The sequence below is a fragment of the Lontra canadensis genome, unplaced genomic scaffold (genome assembly GCF_010015895.1).
Source record: "Lontra canadensis isolate GAN:19392208 unplaced genomic scaffold, GSC_riverotter_1.0 scaffold17, whole genome shotgun sequence".
Lineage (NCBI taxonomy): Eukaryota > Metazoa > Chordata > Mammalia > Carnivora > Mustelidae > Lontra > Lontra canadensis.
Window position 1 is genome coordinate 13864932 of NW_022631011.1, and position 24949 is coordinate 13889880.

A 24949-nucleotide genomic window follows, 5' to 3' on the forward strand; every position below is an offset into this window, starting at 1 on the left:
ACTCAGGTTATCTTTTTTTTCCTTCAATGTGTTTTGGTAGTTTGTGATTTTTGAGAAATTAGTCCATTTTATCTAAATTGTTGGATCTGCATGGGCAGAATTGTTCTTAAGTTTTACTTTTTCCTTTTCATGCCTGGTAGATCTTATTGATAACCCCTCTTTTCTGCTTCTGATAATTTTTGTCTCTCTTTTCTGGTCAGTCTGGCTAGAGATTTATCAAGTTTATTGATCTTTTTAGAGAACTAGGTTTAGATTTGATTGATTCCCCCCATTTTCTGTTTTTAATTCCATTGATTTCTGCTCTCATTTCCTTCCTCTCTTGAACATTTTTAAAAATTTCTATTATTTCCTTCCTTCTGATTGCTTAGGGTTTATCTCACTCTGCTTTTTTTGTTTGTTTGTTTGAGGGAGAGAATGAGAAAGAAAGAGAGAGTATGTGTGAATGTGTGGTGAGAGTCAGAGGGAGGGAGAGAGAATCTGAAGCATGTTCCATGCTTATTGTGGAGTAAAACGACCCTGAGATCATGACCTGAGCCAAAAATCAGGAGTTGTATATTTAACCACTGAGCCACCCAGGCACTCATCTCTCCTTCTTCTTTTTGTTTTTTAATATTTGTTTTATTTGACAGAGAAAGCATGAACAGGGGGAACAGCAGGCATAGAGAAAGGAGGAAGCAGGCTCCCTGTTGAGCAGAGAGCTGGACATGGGACTCAATCCCAGGACCACTGGAGCCGAAGGCAGATGCTTAACCGACTGAGCCACACAGGCACCCCTCACTCTGCTTTTTTTTTCTTCACTGTGCTTTTTATTTACCCTTCTAATCATTGCAATAGTAGCAGCCCACATACACTGAAAATTTCAAGTTTTTGCTTATTTAACCATCATACATATCTTACAGAAATTAAGGGAGAACAATAGTATACTTACCCAGATAATCACCATTTTGGTTGCTCTCCATCATTCCCAATGTAGCGCATTTCCTTCTGGTACCATTTCCCTTCTGTTCAAGGGACTTTCTTGACCACTTTTGGTAGAGTAAATCTGCTGGCAACAAATTTTCTCTTAGTTTTTCTTCCCCTGAGAATGGCTTTATTTTATCTTTATTTGTCGAGAGTATTTTCCCTGGATGTAGAATTCACTGGATGACAAATCTTTTCTTTGAGAACTTGAAAAATGTTGCTGTTTCTTTCCGGTCTCCATGATTTGTGACGAAGTCAGTAATCATTTCAGCCACGGTTTTTCTCGGTAGTGTGTCATTATAAGTGGTCTGCTTTCAGGATTTCTGCCTTTGTTTTCAGTGTTCCGCAGTTTGTGTGTTAGGGCATGGGTTTCTTGGAGCTTATTCTGTGCAGTATTTGCTGAGATTTTGGAATCTGTAAATTTATATCCACAACTTTTTAAAGTTTTCAGCCATTGTTCAGACATTTTTTGAGCTCTTCTCTCTTCTGAGACTCTGATGACAAAAATTATTAGACACTTTGGTATGGAGAATGTGTTTGGGCTTTTTTCCAATCTTTTTTTCCTTTTCTGTTGGATAATTTCTATTGGTTTATCTACAAACTCCCTAGATTTATTCTTTGTCATCTCCATTCTGTATAGAATCTAACAGTTAAAATTTTATTTTAGTTTCTGTGTTTTTTAGTCCGGTGTTTCAATTTGCTCCTTTTTTTTTTTTTTTTTTTTTTTTAGGGGAAGGGCAGAGACGTTTTATCTATCTATTCCATGAGTTTCACAGTACTTCTTTTTTTTTTTTCCTTTTTAAGATTTTATTTATTTATTGGACAGACAGAGATCACAAGTAGGCAGAGAGGCAGGCAGAAAGAGAGGAAGGGAAGCAGATTTCCCTGCTGAGCAGAGAGCCCGCTGAGGGGCTTGATCCCAGGACCCTGGGATCATGACCTGAGCCGAAGGCAGAGGCTTTAACCCACTGAGCCACCCAGGCGCCCTGACACGGTACTTCTTAAACTATAGTTTTAATAGCTGCTTTGAAGTCTTTATCTCGTAATTCCAATATTTGGGTCACTGTCTGTCTCCTCCCTTGCAAGTTGAAATATCCCTGTTTTTTTGTATGCCAAATAATTTTGGTTTTAATCTGGACATGTTGAATGTTCTGTTATGAAATTCAGGGTCTTGTTTAAATTTTAAGCAGAAAACTGATGTTTGTTTTCCTGTGTGTTAGCAGGCAGTCAACAGGTTAGGTTCAGATTACAGGTTTCAACCTGCTTTCATGGGCTGTGGTTCAAATGTCAGTTCAGTTTTCACTGCCTTTGCTGTGATCATTGGACCTGACCTCTCCTGCCCCACCCCTTAACCAGTGTGTATTTCATTTCTCAAGGCATGGGTAGTTCGTTGAAATTCAGATCACCCCCAGCTTGGAGGTGAGCCCACAAGTTCTTTACGACTTTATGGGATTGCTCTCTTGAGCTCCCTTCTCTCTGTCATATCACTGCCACGTACTGGCTCCTTGACATACTCTTCTCAGTCCTCTAGCCAAAAAGTGTAAGCTTTAGTTTTTCCTGTCTTCCCTGCACTTCTCAGGATTGCATCTGTGTCCAGGGCCATGTTGCAAGAGGATGGAGAAACGAAAAAGCAGCAATGATTTGCCCATCCTCCTGGGACCACCACTAATTTGGTCAGTGAGAATTCCCCTCCCCCGAGTTTCAGGGACCTTCCCCACTCTTGCCCCCATGGCCACTACCATCACTCTGCATGAAGCCTCTGGTGTTTTGTTATGCCATGTTCTTGTCCCCTTCTCCAGTCAGCCTGTTGATCACTTATTTTTAAAAGCCCTCAGAATCCTGATCTATGCATTCTGTCCATAGTTTGTAATTGCATTCAGTAGAGAGACAGAGTGGTGTTTCTTACTCTATCTTATCTGGAATCTTGAAAGAATCTAGGAAGGCTATGGTTCTTCTGAGAGTCCCAGCCAGGCTGTCTGTCCCCCTTACTTTCAGTATATTTGCTTTCTTGTTCAACCTCTGTGCGTGTGTGTGTGTGTGTGTGTGTGTGTGTAGAGAGAGAGAAAGAGAGGAGTTTCTGCACCCACACCCCAATGAGAAACAAATTTTGCAGTTAGAATGCAATATTGTGTATAGGTCTTTTTAAATTTAACATTATAATACCAACTTAAAAACACACTACTTCTAAAGCTGCTAACTAGGGTCAGCTCCCTTCAGCCCTTCTTAAGTACACCATTCATTTTTGAGATAGTCAGATTCATTTGGTAAGACAACATTTTAAAGGTTGGATCTCACATTTTTCAGATACCCTCAAACACCAGGTCCCTCTAACATGACTGTCTTTGGTCTGTTTGCTGGGTGTGAGGGCATGCAAAGCTGTACTTTTCTCTCAATTGTTTCTTCTAGCTACTACCCTGCTCTGACTTTGGACCTCCCTCAGCACAACTCTTGTCCATTCGGATGGCAGTACTGTAGTACTGGTATGTAGACAGTATCTAGGACTTGATTGCTGATTATGTCACACATTTGACCTACAGTGTTTCTGCCAACAGAAGAGGACTGGGCTTTTTAAAAATTCCTAGGACGTCTGTTGTGTTTCTGAGTTCAAATGAAGTTACACTGTGCCATGGTGTCTGAAACAAAATTCCTGCTGTATTGTGTTCCTTAGTTTGATGTTGCTGGATTATCCATGACAAACCATGATTCTGGGTATTTTTTGAACATGTTACCCAATCCTTGTATGCAGAAAGTGGCCAGATAATTATCTGGGTTTTTTTTTTTTCCCCCCTTGCTTTTTTACATGCATACTCTAGGCCAACAGCAATAAAAAATTAAAGAATGTCCTTTTTCCCCTGCCCCAGGGAAGGATGAACTGGAAAGTCTGTTCATTTGGAATTGGAGTTGACCTCTGTTTGGATCAGTGCTTTTCATTAAAGATGTAATATGTCCTTTATCAGCATAGATTAAAATGTTATCAAGAACCCACACCGGAAACACAGCTGGCAAGCTGAAGTGCTCTCTGGCTTCTCTCAACAGCCTATCTTTACAGCTTGAATTCACTTTTAGAATTTGACAGTACTGTGTCCTGAGGTTCAAGCATATCATGGCAGCACCAGAATTCAGAAGGGCCTCTCCCTTAGAGGGGACTACAGCTACCTTTGATGAAAGGATTTGTTTTGTTGGGAACAAAGGCTTAGACTTGGTTGAGTACTGGAAACAGTGATTCTGGTGGCGGGGGGTGAACATTTTTACCTAGAATGCTGAAGTGCTTATTTATATAATGATTTTCATGATAGAAACAATCCTAGGTGCTAGATCATTGGTGTCAAAGTTACTGAATGATTTAGAATATCACTGAGGAGGTCCAAGAGGAATACGTTTCTAATAGCTAGCGTAGAATGATACATAGTTTTAATTAACTTGATTGTTACCGATGTAAATAAAGCTTAATGGTCAATACAAGTTTGAACTGGGGCATTTCTCTTTATTCTTTCATGGAGACTATACATGGTAATGTGGGCACTGGATTCAGGATCCCCAAACTTGACCTTGCCCCTTTTTTCCCTACTAATAAAAGGAAGTGATCATTTCAGTCTTCATTTTTTGAGAGTTATTTTTTTTAGGGGAGGGGACAAGGGAAGGGCAGTACAAGAGACAAAATTCATTGTATAAATGCTTCTGAAAATGGAAACTTTCACACTTTTGCTGCGGCATTGCAAGAGATAAAAACAAATTCAAGCTGCTTGGTCAGAAAAGAATACAAGAGTCTCGTGGTATCCAAGGGCACGATGGAGCAAAGGACTGAACTGAAAAGATGGGAAATGATCTGATTGGCTCATCGTGGGTGATGTGTCCACCCTTGGGCCGGTCAGCTGTGTCTGGGAAGTTGGGCATGAAGTCCACATGTTGCCATCAGGGGCTCTTCCTCTGTGGGAAGAGTGACGTTTAATGGTGAAGGGTTAAACTAGACAACCCCCAACGTGATCTCTTGCAAAAACCGTGTTTAAATTTGCCAGCTTATTGTAATTAAAGCCTCTAATGGTGTGTGACCTTTAGGAATGTTACAAAATTTATCAAACTTACAAATAAAATACGTTTTTCAGCCATTTTCATTCACAAGTTATACTGTGCTAACAGTTTTTCTCCTTGGTGACTACTCTGTATCTCAAAGATGGTATTATATTATATTATATTATATTATATTATATTATATTATATTTTCACTTGAGAAGGAGAGAGAGAGAGAGAAAGAGAGAGTGAGTACACGCAGAGGCCAGGGGCAGAAGGAGAGGGAGAGAGACTCCTAAGCAAACTCTGTGCTGAGCACAGACCTCAATGCGGTGCTTGATCCCATGACCCTGAGATCACGACCTGAGCGGAAACCAAGAAGAGTCAGGTGCTCAACTGCCTGTGCCATCCAGGTGCCCCAAGTGGTATTATATGTTTTAAAGGGATGATTTCTCTTTCCTCTTACAGAATCCATCACCATTTTCAGAACTCTATAGTACACTTTCCCGCCATATATAGTCCTATTCTTTTTTTTTTTTTTTAGAAGATTTTATTTATTTATTTGACAGAGATCACAAGTAGGCAGAGAGAGAGAGAGAGGAGGAAGCAGGTTCTCCACTAAGCAGAGAGTCCGATGTGGGACTTGATCCCAGGACCCTGAGATCATGACTTGAGCTGAAGGCAGAGGCTTAACCACTGAGCCACCCAGGCGCCCCAGTCCTATTCTTTCATGTAATTTTCCTTAAATTTCACTGAACTCCTTCCCTTCTCTTTCCTCATGCTGTTGTGTGTTGGAATTTTTTTTAAGACCAAAGAAATTTAACTTTCAAATTTAGAAAATATAGCTTTAATGTATCAGTAAATGATGTAGCATTTTTGAAAGGTCACATTTTTTACGGTTGGAAGGAAAATCGGAAATATTTGTGAGTCATTTTAGTTGTCTGAGTTTAATGCCAGTTTTTCTGTAAGGTTAAATGCTTAATTTAAATGCAGAGTATCACTTACTTCCATATGCCTGACTTTAATTTTTGCAACATGACCAAGTATAATAATACAGTCCTTTGGAGTAGAAATTTTCATGTGTGGTTGTGGGTGATAAGCTGTGGATTCTTCTTATGGTCGTGGTGTTACCCCCAGACCACAGCTACCTTACATATAACACCTTTGTCACCAGTTGAGACTGAGCTCTTGGTTCCACAGCCACCTGTGGAAGGCAGGTGTTATGGGTTCTCTCTCCAGCTCTGTCATTTATGAACAAGGTGACCCTGGGCTAATTATGTCACCTGAGCTGCTGATCTTTAAAAACAATACTTAACATAATTCCTGGAAAATAATCATTGCTCACAATGTGGTGATTACTATTAGTAAATGATGTGTTTCTTGCAAAATGTAACTTTGCCAACAAAACGTCCCATCCTACTTTATTTGCTATCTGCATTGTTGCTTTGTAGAGGTCTCTAAAACTTGGAGTTCCCAGGGACTGTCATGGGAAATTGGGGCAGTGAGGGTCCTACAGATTTAGGAGTGATGGATGGAGTAAGTGGCAAGATCCATAGCTATTCGGTTAGTATGGAATCGATTGAATTGATTCAATTTCGAAAGCACTAAGAATTGAAAGACAAATTCCAATAAAATAAAGATAGTGGTGGTAGTGCATTTAAACTCAAATTCATATACATGAAGTGGAAGAAGGAAGCCGAGAGAACAAAGTAGAAGTTGAAGTGAGAATTGCTGTTGCGTGTATTTTACCTTAGATCCTGGGACACCTATTTTAATATCAATAAAAGAATACATTTTTTTAAAAATAATTTTTAAGAATAGTAAAATAATCCTGCTTTGCCTCTTGTTGGCCAGGCCATTAGTAGGACATTTTATTTTCTCTTTTGGACTCTAGAATTAAAGAAAGAAAGCTAGAAGGATCCAGAGAAGAGCAGAGGAAGGAGCCAAAGGATTATTAAAAATTAAGGCCCATGAGGAAGGAGTAAAGGAGTTGTGAATCTTTAGTTTGAAGAGATGTTCAAGAGGCCACTTAATAACTGTCTTTGTGAGGAGGTTGTGAGGAGGGTGCCGAGCAGTTGTTCCTTTCTCACTAAGAACTGAAGGGAAATGGTTCACAGAGACTTTGGTTAGATAAAAAGAAGTACTGCTTGGAAAGGGGAGAGCGAGGCGTGAACTCTGTGGTCACGCTAGCTGTTCTGCACATCTTTGACGGGACGAGACAGCCCTGGTCCTTGGCTGGCTGTGGTGTGTCCCTGTGAGGTCGGCTATGTGCCTGGACAGAACATCTGTATAAACTTAAAATCTCAGCCCTGAAAGTATCACTTTATGTGGTACTCTCTTGTATTTCTTGGTTCTTTCCTGGATGTTAGTCTCTTTCTTTTGCTTCCTCAACTCCCTTCTTTCTTCAAATCGTACAGAACACAAAATGAATTCTTATACCCACCGAAAGACACTCAGCAATTACCAGACTGTGGAGGCAACCCCCACAAGGTTGAGTCAGCATAGTTGGAATCACCATCACCTCCAACAGAAGAAAATTCCATTTGAAAGTAGAAATTCTTTTCTGAGGGAGATTTTCACAGTTGTTAATGGGGAAAGTCTCCAGATAAAATTTTGTGCCCCAGTAGAGTAGATTGGTTAAGTAACTATACTTCCTATCACGAAATATGGGAAAGGTTCTTTTTTCAAAAGGGAGGAGCTGCTGAGTTAGTAGAGTTTAAAAGCGAAGTGGTTTGAAATTCCTAAGCACATTTATAGTGGAATATATAAGTGAGTGGTAACTAATTAACATATGCCAAACCAGGGGGGTAAAAATGGTGGAAGGGAGGAGCCGAGTGGTCATTTGGTTGACACTTCACTCAATCACAAACACTAAATTGGGACTGGTACAGAATTTTAAGTGCCTTTTTCTTGGGCCTTGCTGTTGTGATCTTTCTTTAGAACAGTTCTGATATACCCTTTGGAAGGCTGGCCTGTGTGGACGTTGTCTGTGCCAAATTACAACAGAGAACAAGGGACTGTTCTGTTTCATTTACTGAGAATAGTGCTTAATAAGTACTATTTGACAACATGCTGAATTAAGGGAATGTTGTAAGGATGTTTCACAAAGGAAAGTGGGTAAAACATCTGATGTTTTCAAGTTCTATTTATATGTAACTTGATAGGAATATAAAGCCTTCCTTAAAACTTTATTTTTAAAATTTTATTCAATACATGTACGCTGAGAGAAAATGATGTTATCTGGTCCCAGATATATACACCACATCTTGATATAGTTGATGCTATTTCAGAATCCAATTTTTTGCCTTGTTGGTTTGAAATGTATCAGGCCCTGGTAATTTCATTTATATTAACCAGATTCATGCAATACTGATTTGTAACATGGGACACATTCATGATTATATCCTTTTCTCAAATTTGACTTTGAGCTTATCCTAGTATCTTATCTTTGTTTATAATCTTCAGTAACTATGTTTTTTTTCCCCTAAAAATGGAATCCCAAGTGGAAATTATACTGTTTAAAGGTTTACATATCTACATGTAGACGAATATAATAAAGGTCAGTGAGAGTTAATGTAGGAAGGGAAAAATAACTGTCAAAATTTTTTATAGTACTTCTATTTATATTTCAATGTCACAAGCTAAGTATTTAGCTCAAGTTTAATTTTTTATAGATTTTAGCATATGAGAGTACTACCATGGGACATTCAAACATTGTTCTACTTACAAATAAACATCTATAGTCAGTTACAACCTATGAAATCATTAACATGTGTTGAAACGTACAATAGTGTAATTTGTAGCTCTTTTTCCTAGCTGTGCTTTTCACTTAAATACGCTTTAAAGAAAAGATTGGGTTTAGGAGCGCCTGGGTGGCTCAGTCAGTTTAGTGTCTGCCTTTGGCTCAGGTCATGATCTCAGGGTCCTGGGAAACAGCCCCATATCAGGCTCCCTGCCCAGCGGGGAGTCTGCTTCTCCCTCTCTTACTCCCCTTTGCTCCTGCTCTTTCTCTCTGTCTCTCAAAGAAATACATAAAGTTTTTAAAAAACTCTGTCAAAAGAAAAGATAGGGATTAGATGATTCCCTAATGCCTTTTGCATTGAAGCCTTGAAGATTTTAGTCTTCATTGAAGTCGAGCTTGTGTGAGACCTATAATCTGTATGAAGATATGGGTAAGAAGCAATTATGTTAGACGGTTTTGGGTGATTATACCTGTAACCTTATTTTATTTTATTTTATTTTTTTCTTAAATATTTTATTTATTTATTAAAGAGCTCAAGAGGGTGTACACATGAGCAGGGGGAGGAGCAGAGGGAGAAGTAGACTCCCCGCTGAGCATGGAACCTGTCTCAGGGCTTAATCCCACGACCCCGAGATCATGACCTGAGCCAAAGTCAGATGCTCAACCTTTTGAGCCACCCAGGTGCCCCACTTGTGACCTTATTTTAAAAAGATATTTATGTTTTGTCACTGGCAGTAGAACCTAAGGAAAAACCCAAATTTTTGCATATTCAGTTAATACCTGGCTTTCCTTTCTTTTACATACTTAGGAGCTAGTATAGTTCTAATGAGCAGAGCAAGTGCCAGAGTAAAAAAGGAAAGAGAGAAGGGTGTAAAGTATAAGGATAAACAATAATTAACTAGTCTGAAGAGCTTCAATGCTAAAAAAAGAGATGCAGTGTAAATTAGTACCTTACCTTTCATTTTATTAATATATAGCAATCGTGTAGCATTTATGATTTATAGAATGCATTCATTGATGTTCTAATTCTGTCCTCACAACAATTTATGAAACAGGCACCATTCTTTGCATTTCCGTTTGAAAACCACCTTCAGGGTAATTGTGAGTTAACGAGGATCACACAGCTAGTGTGCCAGGATTCAGACTCTGTTTTCAGACTTCCAGACCAGTTATCCGTCTTTCTGTTGTTTCACAGGGTTTATCTAAACTGGATTTGGTTTAAAACTACACTGAGATACACAGTGTAGGTGAACTACGGATGTGCTTGTGTGAACTCTGAGCATCACGTGTGTGAAATAGGCAATGTAGTTTTCCTTCACATGGGGCATGATGGGATAGAGTGGTTGAAGACGAAATGAGGAAGCAGGCTGCTAGTCTTCTGTTGCCACCGGCTGACGGGGGACTTTGTGTACATTTCCTCAATTAGAAAGTGAAGGCAGGGGTACCTGGGTGGCTTAGTTGGTTAAGCAACTGCCTTTGGCTCAGGTCATGATCCCGGAGTCCAAGGATCCAGTCCAGAATCGGGCTCCTGGCTTGGCAGGGAGTCTTCTCCTCCCTCTGACTCTTCCCCTCTCATGCTCTCTCTCTCATTCCCTCTCTGTCAAATAAATAAATAAAATCTTTTCAAAAAAAGAAAAGAAAAGAAAGGCAGTTGGCAACTAGGTTCTCCAGACTCCTTTCTAATTGTAAAATTCTCTAATTCCAAACTTAATTATTACTCTTCCATTCAGAATTGTTTAAAAAAATTATTTGCCTCACATGATTAGCCCACACTTTTGCATTAAGTCTCTCCTAACAATCTATGCCAGGAATTGATAAACTTTGGATTTTGGGTAGTGTAGCAGCAGTCCCTTTGTGGTGACTCTGAGAAGACTTTTCGTATACCAAATTCTGTTCTGTAAGAAATAGTGTCACATGGTGAAACACTCATCCTGAATTTGAAGAGTGGAAAATGACAACAGAATGCCATTTACACAGGAGCTCATTCAGCAAATGTAAATTGAGCAGCAGTACTAAGTACTTGGGTTGCTTAGCAAGAAGGCAGACGCACAAATGTGAAATGTCAGTGTAATTAGAAGGACGCTGGGATGCCTGGTGGCTCAGTCACCTAAGTATCTGCCTTCAGCTCAGGTCACGATCCCTGGGTCCAGGGATCAAGCCCTGCAGCAGGCTCCCGGCTCAGCACGGAGCTTTTCCCTCTCTGTCTGTCCCCCCCCCCCCCATTTGTGCTCTGGCTCGCTTGCTCTCTAAGTAAATAAATAAATAAATAAAATATTAAAAACAAAAAGTCCCAGGAAAGATGTCTACAGAGTGGTAAAAGAGTAAAAGAAACAGCGGCATCTGTGGAGTGGAAAATAGAAGAGATGCACCAACGAAGACTTCACCAAGAAAGGGGTTTTACCAGAAAGGATCTTAGACCTATCTTAGATAAAAGGAGGCATGTACTGAGGAGAAGAAGCTGTACAGAGACTCCTGTGGAGAATCTTTGGTAGTTCTGTTTGTGTCACATGTGAGGGGAGGATGACATGCTGAAGAGGTGGTCTTAGCGAACTTGGGAAAGTCTTAAACAGACTTGACACTATCCTAGGAATTAAGGAGACGTTTTAAGGAAGTAAGGAAAAGTGGACTCTTACAAAGACGAGAGAGGAGGCAGTGTTAGACTCTGAAATTTCTAGTGTGCACATTGTGGGGGAAGGACATTCTAGGCAACAAGATAAGTGTGAGGAAAAAACCATGGAGACCCAAGATAGATAGCACATGGGCCCTTCTGTGACCCTTACATACCTCAGACTTTCCCAGTGTAATTGCTGTGGAAGCTCAGGAAGGGTTTCATGCTATATCCCATGGAGTTTGGGTTTTTTTCTCTGAGCAGTGGAGAACCCTGAAGGTTTCCAAGCAGAGTAATAGTGATAGTAGATTTGCTTTTGGAAGACTAATGGCAGCAGAATGGAAGCTAGATGAGAGGGCTCAGAATCTTGACAGAGACTCTCACAATATTCCTACTGAAGGCTGTGGGAGCATATGTGAAGCCAAGAGCAGAAGGGTTGTAGTGGATAGAGAAGGGGATAGAGCTGAGAGAGACTCAGTTCCAGTAATGACGCCAATAGCATTAGCTGAGATTTACTGAGTATACCAGATGTCTGCTTTAAGTTCTTGATAGTTACTAACTCATTTAATCCTCACAACAGCCCTGTGAAGTAGGCACTAGTACTGTTGTTATCTGCATTTTACAGATGAGAGAACTGAAGCACAGAGATACTAAATAACTTGGCGAGTTACACAGCCAGTATGTGGCAGTTTGGGAGTGTGAGCTATGGCTGTCTGTGTCTAGAGCCCACACTTGGAGTTACTGCATTCTATCACATTCTGTTACACATCAGTAAGATGTGGTGAGGAGTTAGATGTAGGTGACTAGAGGAGGAGAGTCGTTGATGTGGATGCTTGATTGACAAAGAGGGTACAGATGCCACTTACAGAGATAGGAGGAGCAGGGAGAGGCATTAGGAGGAATTATAATTTGGGGATCATATCAAGTTTCGAGGTTCTTTTGGGACATTCAGCTGATGATGTCCAGAATGCAACAGGATATACCCCTGACCCTTGAACGGTGTGGAGCTTCAGCGTACCAATCCCCTGTGCAGTCAGAACACCTCATATAGCATTTGACTCCTCAAAAACTTAACTACTAATAGTCCACTATTGACTGGAAGCCTTACCAATAACATAAATAGTTGACTGACACATATTTTATATGTTAAATGTATTATTTTCTGTATTTTTATAATAAAGTAACCTAAAGAAAAGCAAATGTTACTAAGAAAATCTAAGGAAAATACATTTACACCAGTCTAAGGAATCCCTATACATGTGGACCTGTACTGTTCAAACCCATGTTGTCCAAGGGTCAGCATCTGGACCGGGAGCTCAGGATGGGTCTGTGCTTGGTGGTGATGTGTAACTCTAAGTACAGTTGGTATCAGGACAGACTAGTCCTACTGGCCCTGTCTTGGTAGAACTTTATGCCCTTCCTCTGTGTGGGTATGTACAGCACAAATGCTAGGGAGGGAATTCTTGGCGTCGGCATGAGTGGGAAGAGTCTAAGGAACCCCAGGGCTGCCAGATTTTCTGTAATGAAGACAGCTCCACACCACATAACATGCATGTTTATGAAACCAGGGTGATTAAAATCTAGCAGCTCGCTTGCATCCAGCTCTGGATTCCATCTTTACAATTAAAGGAGAAATGTTCTTTACAAGCTTTTTTCCAAGAGTGTGTGGCTTCCTGTTGGTGCTTTGAACGGATGAGCAAGTTCATGGGTTTAATCCCATCCAGGCTGATGGGATCAAGAATATGGAATCCAAAGAGCAGAGGAATCAGTGGGAGCCAGTGCCCACGGGGAGTAGGACGCATCATTCTGGGATGTAGAGATGCCCAGGGGTTTTAACGGAAGTACGTGTTTCCTCTCATGTCAGTGGCGAGCACTTCCTTTAAAAAACAAACAAACAAACAAAAAAAAACCCTCCCTGTTTTCTTTCCTCCTCTAATCTAAGGTTTAAAAATACAACCAAAGGAACATAGCAAAGAAATTTTGAGAACTAAGCATCATATATAGAGTAATAATTTTGAGACAATTTAAAGCATTGACAGTTATATTCAGTTAACTTTAAAAAGCCTAGTGAAATTGTTGGAAATTACTTAAAATTCTGTTCTTAAGTATAGACTAATAGGTTTTTGCTACATTGATTTTTCAATGATATTTATCTGATTGTAAGATTCTACTTACCATGAGTCTGAGTGAACTATATTCCTTTAGCCTCCCCGAGTTGTTACAAATAAAGCAGAATCACACTCCTCTTGGTCAAGGTAATGACTGTTTTCATACCCTAATAACTCAAAGTGTAAGTTGATTTTGATTGCTTTTAGCTATAAAAATCTCTTTGGAATTTTTTTAAAAAAGATTTTATTTATTATTTGAGAGAGAGAGAGAGCACAAGCAGGGGGAATGGTAGAGGGAGAAGCAGACTCCTGCTGAGCAGGGAGCCTGGGGCGGGGGGTGATCTCAGGACCCTGGGATCATGACCCTAGACGAAGGCAGGTGCTTAATTGACTGAGCCACCCAGGCACCTCTACCCATGATGCTCTTGACTTAAGTTCTGTATCTGCTTTCTACTGGAATAACTGGCTTCTTTTCTGTTTTACCTTCTGTGGTAGACCGGATTCTAAGATGGCCCCTTGATCTCCATACCCTGGTGTTATACCAGATTATGTCATGGTATATGGCACAGAGCATTTTGCAGACATAATTAAGTCCCCAATCAGTTAACTTTAAGATAGATTACCCTTGGAGAACACAACCCAATCAGACAAGCCTTTCAAAACTGAGTTTCTCTGGCCAGTTACAGAGGTGAGGTCAAACATGCTCAAAGCAGGAGAGGGATTCAAGGTGAACCAGGTTCTCCATTGCTCAGAAAAGGAGCGGGTCACCAGGTAAGGAGGACTTGTGTGTGCTCTTTGGGAATTGAGGTCAGTCTCTGGTCAATAGCCAGCAAGGAAATGACTTCAGCTTTACAACTGCAACTGAATTCTACCAACACATGAGTGAGCTTAAATGGGGACCCTGAGCTCCAGATGAGAACCTGGACAACCAGCAGCTTGATTTCAGCCTGAACAGAGAACCTGGCCATGTGTGCCAGATTTCTGTGCTATATTTAAGCTGCTAAGTTTGTGGTAATTTGTTATGTAGCAAGAGAAAACTAATATACTGTCCTTTGCTCCATTTCTCTCTACGAATGCTGATCATTGGTCCTCAGAGTTGCGGTGTTAGTATCTCTCAGGCTTGTGGTATATGTTTTCCATTTGTTGCCTTAGCCGCTATTGCATTGAACTAAGGGGGTTCCAGTCTCTTTTCTCCTCTTCTCTTCTAAAACCTTGAGCCCAAAGGCACTTGAGTGGCTCAGTCAGTTAAGCATTTGACTCTTGGTTTCAGCTCAGGTCATGATCTCAGGGTTGTGGGATCGAGCCCGTACATGGGACTCCACACTCAGTGGGGGGTTCTAGTTCTCTCTCTTTCCCTCTGCCCCTTCCACCTCTGCTCATGTGAGTGCACACTCTCTCTCTCTCTAAGATAAGTAAATTAAAAAATTTTTTTTTCAAGATCTTTATCTATTTGAAGGAGAGAGTGAGCAAGAAAGAGAGAGGACATAAGCAGGGGGAGCAGGAGGCAGAGGGAGAAGCAGGCTCCCCACTAGGCAGGGAACCCAATGCGGGGCTTGATCCTGGGACCCTGGGATCATACCTGAGCCGAAGGCAGACGCTTAACTGACTAAGCCACCCAGGCACCCCAATACATTTTATCTTAAATAAAATAAAATAAAACCCTCAGCTCAGTCTTACTGGTTCTGTCTTACTATGGTTTTTGGTATAGGTTTCATCCTGTGGGGTTAGATAGGGAAGGTCTTAATTTCTCCATGTTGATACTGTTAAAGTGTCATCCTTAAGAATTTGGTCCCTTTTCACTGTTGTGATTTAATTCTTGGTGATGTTGTATCATACTGCAGCTGTTTCTCACATTATCCACTGGACTGGGTCTGCTGTTCCCATTTCATGGATAGAGAACAAGTGGAAGAGCGGTACGTGGCTATCGCATCAGCAAAGTGGGATGGGGACCGAGAACAGGAAGAGATGTGTGGGATGTGCTGGTGGGTGTTCAGAGTATCCAGCAACAAGGAACAGTTGAGCGATCGTGGACGTTGAAGTCCCATTAGGGAAATCTGTAAGCATGCCAAGAAGAAAGTATCTTAATGTGACTGTCTCACTTCAGGGGAAAAGAAGGCCTTCTGTGTGCGTAATTGTTCTATTTTCGTTTCCTTGGATTTATTTGGACCCTCTATCTAGTATTTCTCTTGGATCCAGAAAAAAACATATTGAAATGGAAGGAGATAGTCTCTCTTCCTACTAAGTAATGAAATAACATCCTGGACACTGGATGGTCTACTGAGTAATTTGTAAAGTGATAGATTTCTTGATTTCTTAGATTTGGAGTGGAGAAGGGGATGGTGTAGAAAGCTTTTTGTCTTGGTTTTTAATGTGTCCATGTTATTCAGGTAAACTTCTTTAATTAGGTTTGCCCTTGTCTGGAAAAAATCTAATATTTTTATAGATGCTTAAATAGATTGTAATTTTCAGTATATCTGGGCAAGCTTAGAATACTTTGAACCATTTGGTTACATTCATATAGTGATTCACTATCAGACTTTGGATGGGGACAACCCCCCCCGACATTTATCAAGTCAGGCTGTGCTATGTCTGTGATTTTCAATGTCTGTGAAAATTTTTCAAATGTCATTTAAATTTCACCTAATTTAAATTTTGCAAATATAGAGCTTTTATCTAATTGCCAATGTAATTTTAGTCCACTAAAATAGATTTTTTGTTTGTTTTGTTTTGTTTTGTTCAAGATTTTATTTATTTATTTGACACAGAGAGAGACAGTGGGAGAGGGAACACAAGCAGGGGGGACTGGGAGAAGGAGAAGCAGGCTTCCTACCAAGCAGGGAACCCAATACGGACTGGATCCCAGGACCCTGGAATCATGACCTGAGCCAGAGGCAGACGCTTAATGACGGAGCCACTCAGGCGCCCCTAAAATAGAGTTTTTTATTTTAAAAAGTATATGTATACATAATACACTTGAGAACTCTTGAAACTGTACCTTGCCTCTGCTCAAGCCAGTTAATATTTCCATGTCTCAGATTATGCATTTAGGAGATGTTGTATACAGAGGATTCAATGTCAAGGTGGTTTTCTTTGTTACATTTTGCCTTGGAAAATTGTATTAATATTTTATCTGTAAGCAGGAGAGTTGGTTAGGAGTTATAAGTAACCACAGTACCAATTTAATTGATGAAGTCTTCTAGTCTGTGAACTACTGGTGTTTTGGGTTTGGGTTTTTTTTCGATTTTTGGAAAGAAGAGGTAGTTTTTTATTTTGTTTTCCAGTTCTGCTTTGAGAAGTTGAACCTTACTTATCACACATGCTTTGCATTTCCTTTAGGCCTACTATATCTCTATAGACCTGTCTAAAATTTGGTGATCTGATTTTTAAGTCTTTTGTTTATTTCTAGTATTTTAGTATACGATGTTTTTTCATATTGAAGTTCTTTATTGTATGTATTTTAAAGTTATAGAGGCAAAGTGTTGTCTGGCTTTTTGCCTTTAGGGCAACCTACTTGGAAAAATTAAAAACTCAGGTGTTATTTGGTGTTTGCATTCATCTTACTAACCCTCTTTCATGTGTACAGAGAATATTAAAATTAAGTGTTTTTATGTGTTGGTACTAGAAACACGAGATTTTCAGCAGTGGTATACGTGTGAGTCTTTGCTTCTTTTTTTTCAAAATTTGGTTTTGTTTTTAAGGCTATGCAGGATTTTTAGAAATCTGCTTAATAGAAGAAAATTCTAAAAATTGTCAAATACATAATTTAAATATTTTTCTTAAGAATATATCTTCTGGACTTCGATGGCAGTGAATCATTTGTAAATTTGATTCTTTAGTATTTTATGTTTTGTTTGTCACATAATAAAGTTCAAGGGGATCTAGATCAAAGTTGAAACTAAAAATGACAATGAAAATCCCTTAGGTTGAACTCTGGCTCAGTTTATCCTCTTGAAATAAAATTGTTGGCTTTAACATAACTTTATACCTGGTGAATATTTTCCTTTTATTTTACTGAAGTAGAAGTGAAACGTAAAGTGCAAATCATTGTACATTATAGAGTATTTTCTCATTGGACACAAAAACTCTTATTATGTACCTGATTCAGTCTAAGGGAAGAGGACACTTACTGAAGAAGAAAATAAAACCAAAGTCCTGTTTTTCATGAGCCTTTTATCTACAAGGTACTATCCTGAGTTCCTTATATTTATTCTCATTCAGTCATTACAACTTACTTGCAGTATTATTACTATAATTCTAAGTGTGAGAACATCCTCACCCAAAGAAATTAAGTAATTTGCTCATGGTCATACAGTTAAGAAGTATTAGAACCGCGATTACCTAACTCTGGCTCCAGACTGTGGGTTATTTCTGACATTTCACACTGCCTCCCACCAAACTTACGGAGTCATTATATAGTAATTTGAATAAGTGGAAACAGAGAGCATGGGGGCTGAGGGTAGGGAGAGCCTAGAAACGTGCCTGGTGATCTGACCTTTGCCCCTCTCCAGTAGCGTGATGTCTGGGAAGAGTCTGAAACAAGGCCTGCCCGCTTCTCTGGTTCTCTCAGTCGCTCCGGGTCTCTGAGGGCTTATGTGTGTGCCCGTCTCACAAACAGTGTGATTAAGAACATACTTCACACCGACCGAATGCATCGTCTTACGGGCACTGCCCAACTCTGGAGGACACGCTGGAAGTGTCTTACTGAGAGAGGAATGTCTGTCACTGCCCTTCATGGATTGCCAAAGAGTAGTTTTCCTGTGTCAGCTTTCTGATAATAAATCTGAGTCCCCTTCCTCATCTGCCAGAAATGTGATTCCGTGGTATTTGTCGGGTACCATGCTAGATTTCGTATATTTTAAATGTTTGTAGAAATACTGATACTACTGTCGCTCACCTGTTTTTCCAAAAAGCACTTGGCATAGAATTCTTATCTTTTAAATATTAGGTTCAGTTCGCTATTTCAGAGCGTAACATTTCAGATTTGACTTAAGTAGGCATACTTCTGTTTCGTACAGAAGGGATCTATTATTCCTGGTCAATCTGTTGACAAAGGAGTCTTTTGTCCAAGGGTTCTTTTGAAAAGAGGTAATAATATATCCCTAATCTCTCTCTCTCTCATTTTAAGCATCTTTCTCTTTTGTTTCATGCATTCTTTCTTGCTTAGATTTCACTGTGAAGGTCTTTGACGACATTACCACTTAGTACTTTGTCTAAAGTAATCTCAAGTTCCTTTTCTTCCTGTTGCGATTTCACAGTAAACCATAGAACGTAAAAATACAACAATTCTTTCACATGCTTAGAACCCAAGACTACAGTCTTGGGGCCTTTGAGTAGAATATTCATCTCAAGAAGGGATTTTAGGCAATGTGGATTTCTGGATGTTTGTTTGTTTAGGGTAGAAAGAGATCAATAGGAGATACTGAAAAAAAAATAGCCTTTTCTAAATACTCTTGCCTCAAAGTGTTTAAATGTTAACTAAGGTCTGAGTGCTTGATGTGTACTTAGACGGCTTTGATGTGAATGCTCATCGATTTCTACCTAAGATTGTTCATTCATCAGGCATTTATTACACACCTGGTCTATACCCAGCAGTCCAGTGACATGAATGCAAACATGATCTAGTTGGGGAGACAGGAAGGTTCCTAGACGTTCCATGCATAGCACTCAGGTGAAGATAGGTGCCGTGGGGATTTATTTATTTTTTTAAAAAAGCAAGCTCTGGTCAGTTTTATTAAAGAAAAATTTTGTGTGTTTACTTCTCACTGGCATGCTTCTAATGATAACAGAATTACGTGGATCAATGATAGCCAGTGCTCATGCTCTGTAGTATTTCCATAACAGAATTACGTGGATCAATGATAGCCAGTGCTCATGCTCTGTAGTATTTCCCATACGCTATGCCCAATTCAGTATTATTGCCACTGCAGTGATGGCCATCAGTTTGGCCAACATGGTGTAAGTATTCTATTTCAGACTTCCTAAAGGCCGTGTGGTTGTTGGCGAGGATGACCGGTTTCACTTTGCCATGTCTGATCATTTTCAGAGTCTGCTTGTATCCCAGCACGTATTTTCCGCTTTTTGTAAGAGTTTGCTTAGAGTTGACCCACTCCAGTGACTTTTTTGTCTTTCTTGTGGCCACCATCTTCCTTCCTTAGGTTCAGGATGGCACCAACCAAGAGCAGCCTCCGAGATGGCCGGGAGCAAGGGAGGAAAGACCCGCTATGGGGATTTAAGGACTTCCTTGCCATTTGTTTTATCTCTCTAAACTTTTGATACTTTTAGTCAGTAAAGGACGTGGAAACCAGTTTTAGATTAGTCAACCTGCTATGACAGCACATACTTGTTTTAACTTAATCAGACTATTTTCCAAAAATAAAAATATCCTGGAGGCTTCAAAGGAAAGAAAACATCCCTGATTGAGTTGGCATATTATTATGGATTCTGCTTCAAAGAATTAAGTTGCTTTCTTTTACATTCATACACATTTTCAGAATACAGGCAGCCATGAAGCGTGGATACTGGAATTTCTGTGCCGTAGCCAAAGTGAGATGCGAGGGGAACGGTTGAGAGTTGGTTCCTGGATCTTTATTCTTTTTTTTTTTTTTTTTAAAGATTATATTTATTTATTTGACAGAGATTACAATTAGAGAGGCAGGCAGAGAGAGAGGAGGGGAAGCAGGCTCCCCGCTGAGCAGAGAGCCTGATGTGGGGCTCGATCCCAGAACCCTGGGATCATGACCTGAGCCGAAGGCAGAGACTTTAACCCACTGAGCCACCCAGGTGCCCCTGCATCTTTATTCTTAATATGGGTCAAATGGATACATAACTGGTAAGCTTGTGGAATGACCATAGAAAGGAATGACTTCCTTTCTATGGTATCCTGCACGTGTCATCACTGAGGTACTTAATCCTGTTGATGGTAAATTCTAGGAAAGTTGTTTCATCTGTACTCCTCATAACATTTTCTGACCATTAATCTAAAAACATCATTTTCTCTCTGCATTGGGGAGACTTGATATCACCCCATCAAATCCATGAGCGTGACTTGGTTTCATAAATAATTTGGAGCCAAAGTTCATCATAGGCATTAATTTAATCATCCAGTTGGGAGCTAACATATAACTCCTATCTGTAATTAGATACAAATGAAGAGTTCTGTTAAATGCGTGATAATGTTTTTAGTGACTTTTGAGTAATATTCTGGTCTTTATGAAGTAAACTTGGGTTGGTAATAGAACCTCTACAATCACAGACTAGTTGGGAAGCTTGAGAGAAATTCTCAGAAGCATAATATTGAGGAATGCTATTCCTCTCAGTTCTGTGGCATTATTCTGAAGTTAAAAAAAAAAAAAAAGCTATCAGACATTGCTAAAAAAAAGCTATCAGACATTGCTCAGATTTTAAAACCAGGAGCCAGGCGTAGACAGTACTTCCTTATATAGGCACCTTTAGTACTACTGTTTGTTTGTTTTAAATCAAAAATTCTTTTCCTTTTTGAACCTAGTTCATATATTTTGATTGAATACGGCAGGCACCACAATTCTTACTTTATTCTAATATTCCTGTATCATGTTAGCCTTGAGTTTGGCTGAAGTCACGGAGACCCAAAGACAAAGACCACAGGTTGGCATGTTGCCCGAGGTGGCAGAGACCAGGTTTCTTTTCAGTTGTTGCTATGTCATGGACTCAATTCCGGTCCTGAGTTCCCCTCCAAGTCCAAGATGGTCGCTACCCTTCCAGTTCCAGTAATCACATCCACACTCCGTCTATCAGGAAGAATAAAGATGGAAAAGAAGGGCACATCCTCTCCCAACCATCCATCTTGGTTTCCACTTATGTTGAGTGTTGTGCTGGAGATTCTAGCTGGGGGCATTAAGGCAAGAAAAACAAACAGACAAAAAAATTTGGCATCCAGACTGGAGAGGAAGAAGTAAAACTGTTTCTATTTGTAGATGACATAAACTTGTATGAGAAAACCCTAAGGGATCTACAAAAAAACAAGCCAAAACTGTTAAAATGATGAACAGGTTCAGTACCATTTCAGGTTATGAAAGCTCAATATACAGAAATCAGATGTGCTTCTCTACACTAGCAATAAGCACTCCAAAAAGTAAAATTTAACAACGGTTCTATTGGTAATACCGTCAAAAGGAATAAAGTGCTTAGGAATAAATTTAACAAAAGAAGTGCAAGCCATACACACTGAAAACTACAAAACTTCATTGAAATAATGATCTAACTAAATGCAAAGACATTCCATGTTCATGGATCAGAAGAGTTAATATTGTTAAAATATCAGTCCTCCCCAGATTGTATATAGGTTGAACATAGTCACTGTCGATATCCTAGCTTGTTTTGGGGGTGGGGGCAGAAATTGACAAGCTGATCCATAAAGTTCATATGGAAATTTAAGAGACCCAGGACAACCACAACAGTCTTGAAGAAGAAAGTTGGAAGGCTCACATTCCAATTTCAGAACTTACTGCAAAGCTACAGGAATTCAGACATTCTGGTACTGGCATAAGGAGAGAAATGTCCATACATTTAAGGTGAAATAAACCCTTATATTTGAAATAAACCCTTATACTTACTATGAATGGATTTTCGAAAAAGAGGTGAGACAGTTCAGCTGGTGGTCACACAGCTGGATATCACATTCAAAGTAATGAAGCTGGACCCCTACTCACAGCATCCACAAAAATTAACTCAAAATGGTCACAATCCTAAATGTAAGAAATAAAAACTCTAAAATGTAGACATAAATCCTTGTGACGCTAGGTTAGGCAATAGTTTTTACATATGACACCAAAAACACAAATGACAAAAAATAAATTTGACTTCAAAATTAAAAATTTTGTGATTCAAAGGACACTATGAAGAAAGTGAAACGACAGTCCCTGTAATGAGAGAAAATGTTTGAAAATCATATATCTGATCAGGAACTTGTATTCAGAATATACAGAAAACTCCTGCAACTCATCAATAAAGACAAATAATCAGATTTATGCAAAGGATCCGAATAAATATTTCTTCCAAAAAGATATAGGAATGGCCAATAAGCACATGAAAAGAGACTCAGCATCAATTAGCATTTCATAAGTACAAATCAAAACTGAAGTGAGGCATACTTCTTGCCCATTAAGATAACTGTAATTAAAAAGATGGATAATAAGTGTTGGAGAGGAGGTGGAAAATTGGAACCCTCATTCATTCCTGGTGGGAATGTAAAATGGTGCAGCCAATTTGGAAACCGTCTGGGAGTTCTCAGAAAGTTAAACCATGTGACCTAGCAGTTCCACCCCTAGGTATATTTCCAAGAGAAATGAAAACAGATGTCCACAGAAAAACTTGTACAGCAGCATGGTATAACTACCAAACCTGTAAATAGCCCAAATGTCCTCCTCTGCTGTATGGGTAAATAAAACATGGTGTATCCATACACTCAAACATTATTTGACCAAAAAGGAATAAGTGCTAATCTACACTACAACATAGATGAACCTTGAAAACATTATGCTAAGAAGCTAGACACAAAAGGTCACATATTTCATAATTCCATTTATATGAAATGTCCAGAATGGGTAAGTTTATAGATTCAGGGAGTAGATTAGTGGTTGCCTCGGGCTGGGGTGAGAAGTAGGGTGAGGACTGTTAATGGGTATGAGGTCTCTTTGGGATGATGGGAATGTTCTATAATTAAGACTGTGGAGTTTGCACAACTCTGTGACTATACTAACACTGTTGAAGTGTAAATATCAATCAGTGAATTTTCTGGTATATGAAAGATGTTTTAAAAAGGTAAGTCTTGGAAGTGGCACATAATGATTTCTACTATACCCTTTTGGCTCTACTTGGGTGTAGGAACAGTGAAGGTGGAAATAGTATTCTATATTCTGGGCAACCATGTGCTCAACTAACCTAAAGGGGACTATGACTTGAGGACAAGGAGTGAGTGAGATACAGCTGGACATCTAGTAATTTCTACCATCTTCTAGTTGAAGGTGAACCATCACAAAACTGCTGCAAGTTATTGTTGTTAAGTCAACAGTCATTTTTGATGAAGGGCTTCCTAGTAGCTTGAAATAATACCCTCATTTTTTAAAAAGGTTTAAATACAGAGAGGTTTGAGAAAACAGAATTGCCCTTACTCTTTATTGCAATGTTGAAGACCAAAAAAAAAAAAAAAAAAAAAAAAGTGGAACAAAACATCTGCTAGCTCAATATGTCCATTTGTTTGTGTGGACTCAGCAGTGAAAAGTGACCATGTCAGGTAATCATCAGTGATACCTTTATTGATACCAGCTGGGTGTAGGATCCTGGTCTGGTAAGAAGATAAGAAAGGTCCCTGGTACCCCAGAATGTCACAGTCTAATTAGAGAAATACAATGTATATGCATAAAATGTTAAATAACACAGGATCGTTTATAGTTAACTACAAAATGCAAAAAAGCAGACAATAAATGCTATGCAAGTTTAATTAGCCTGAGAAAAATCCTATAACCTGACGTATCTGAGGACAGTAAGCGTAAGGATACTTTTGGAGAGCTTACTGTGTGGCCGATGCTTTGTCCCCTTCTCACACTAAGTGCAAGAATAGAGTCTCCCAGTGGGTGGTGTCTCTCCAGGACCTTACATGCACTTACATGCCTCAGTTGTGCTCTGAACCCAGGCTGCACAATAGGACGGGCGAGGAGATTACAGGACACTGCTGGTTTCTAGATCCCACTCTCAGAGATTCTGATTTCAGTGGTCTGGTGTGTGCCCTTAACCTCCCCGCCACTGGAGGTTTTTTTTTACAAGTCCCCAGAGCTAGACAGTGATTGTTCAGCCGGGTGGGAACCACTGTGTTCCTCAGTGTGGTAGGTTCCTCCCCTAACCCCTGAGGGATGATCAGCCCCTTGAATAAGGTAAGGCAGGACTGGAGACAGCAGATACGGTCTCCTTTTAGAAGTGGTTAGAACTGGACAGCAGCTAAGCTCAAGTAATGCTGTCTTCTACTGTTCCCATCCCCAGCCATGCACCGAGGCTTTTCTCTGTCCCACCAGATAACGTCTAGCAGTCACAAGATGCCGTTGCCTAGAAATGGACTGTCCTGTGAAGTGGATGGAGGTACAGATGCAGGAGCGCTTGTCTCTGGAGGGTCCTGCTAGCGTATGATAGCCAGAGCAGGGAACATTATAGGGGACTCTTAGGTTGCTAAAGTTACTCGTTGTGTCTGCCCAGAAGTAGAACATTCATTTTCCTTTGCATTCATGGTGTCTGTGCCAGAAGCTTTATTTTTGTTTGCTTCTTGGTATGCTTTTTGAGAAGCTCTTATTAAGTGGTTTAAGATGCCTTTATTTGATTGATAACCTGTGTCTGATCCTTCCTCTCCGGCCCTTCCCTTTCTTCTAACACTTCAACCATTAGGCTAAAAGCAGTTTCCTCTCTTCTTCCTAGAGCTTTCTTTTCCATTGGCAAAATTTTGTTTCGTTTCATTTTTTCAGTTTCCACTGATTGCAAAATTAGGACCTGTGCTTTTGT

At 39.8% G+C, this 24949-nt stretch overlaps 1 protein-coding gene and 1 pseudogene across 2 annotated transcripts in view; one reads left to right on the forward strand and one right to left on the reverse strand.

The window, feature by feature from the left end:
- Positions 1–24949, forward strand: part of GAREM1 (GRB2 associated regulator of MAPK1 subtype 1) — a 197920-nt gene that overhangs the window by 42980 nt on the left and 129991 nt on the right. The gene's annotated exons all lie outside the window — the stretch shown is intronic.
- On the reverse strand, positions 19224–19568 carry LOC116868969 (annotated as a pseudogene).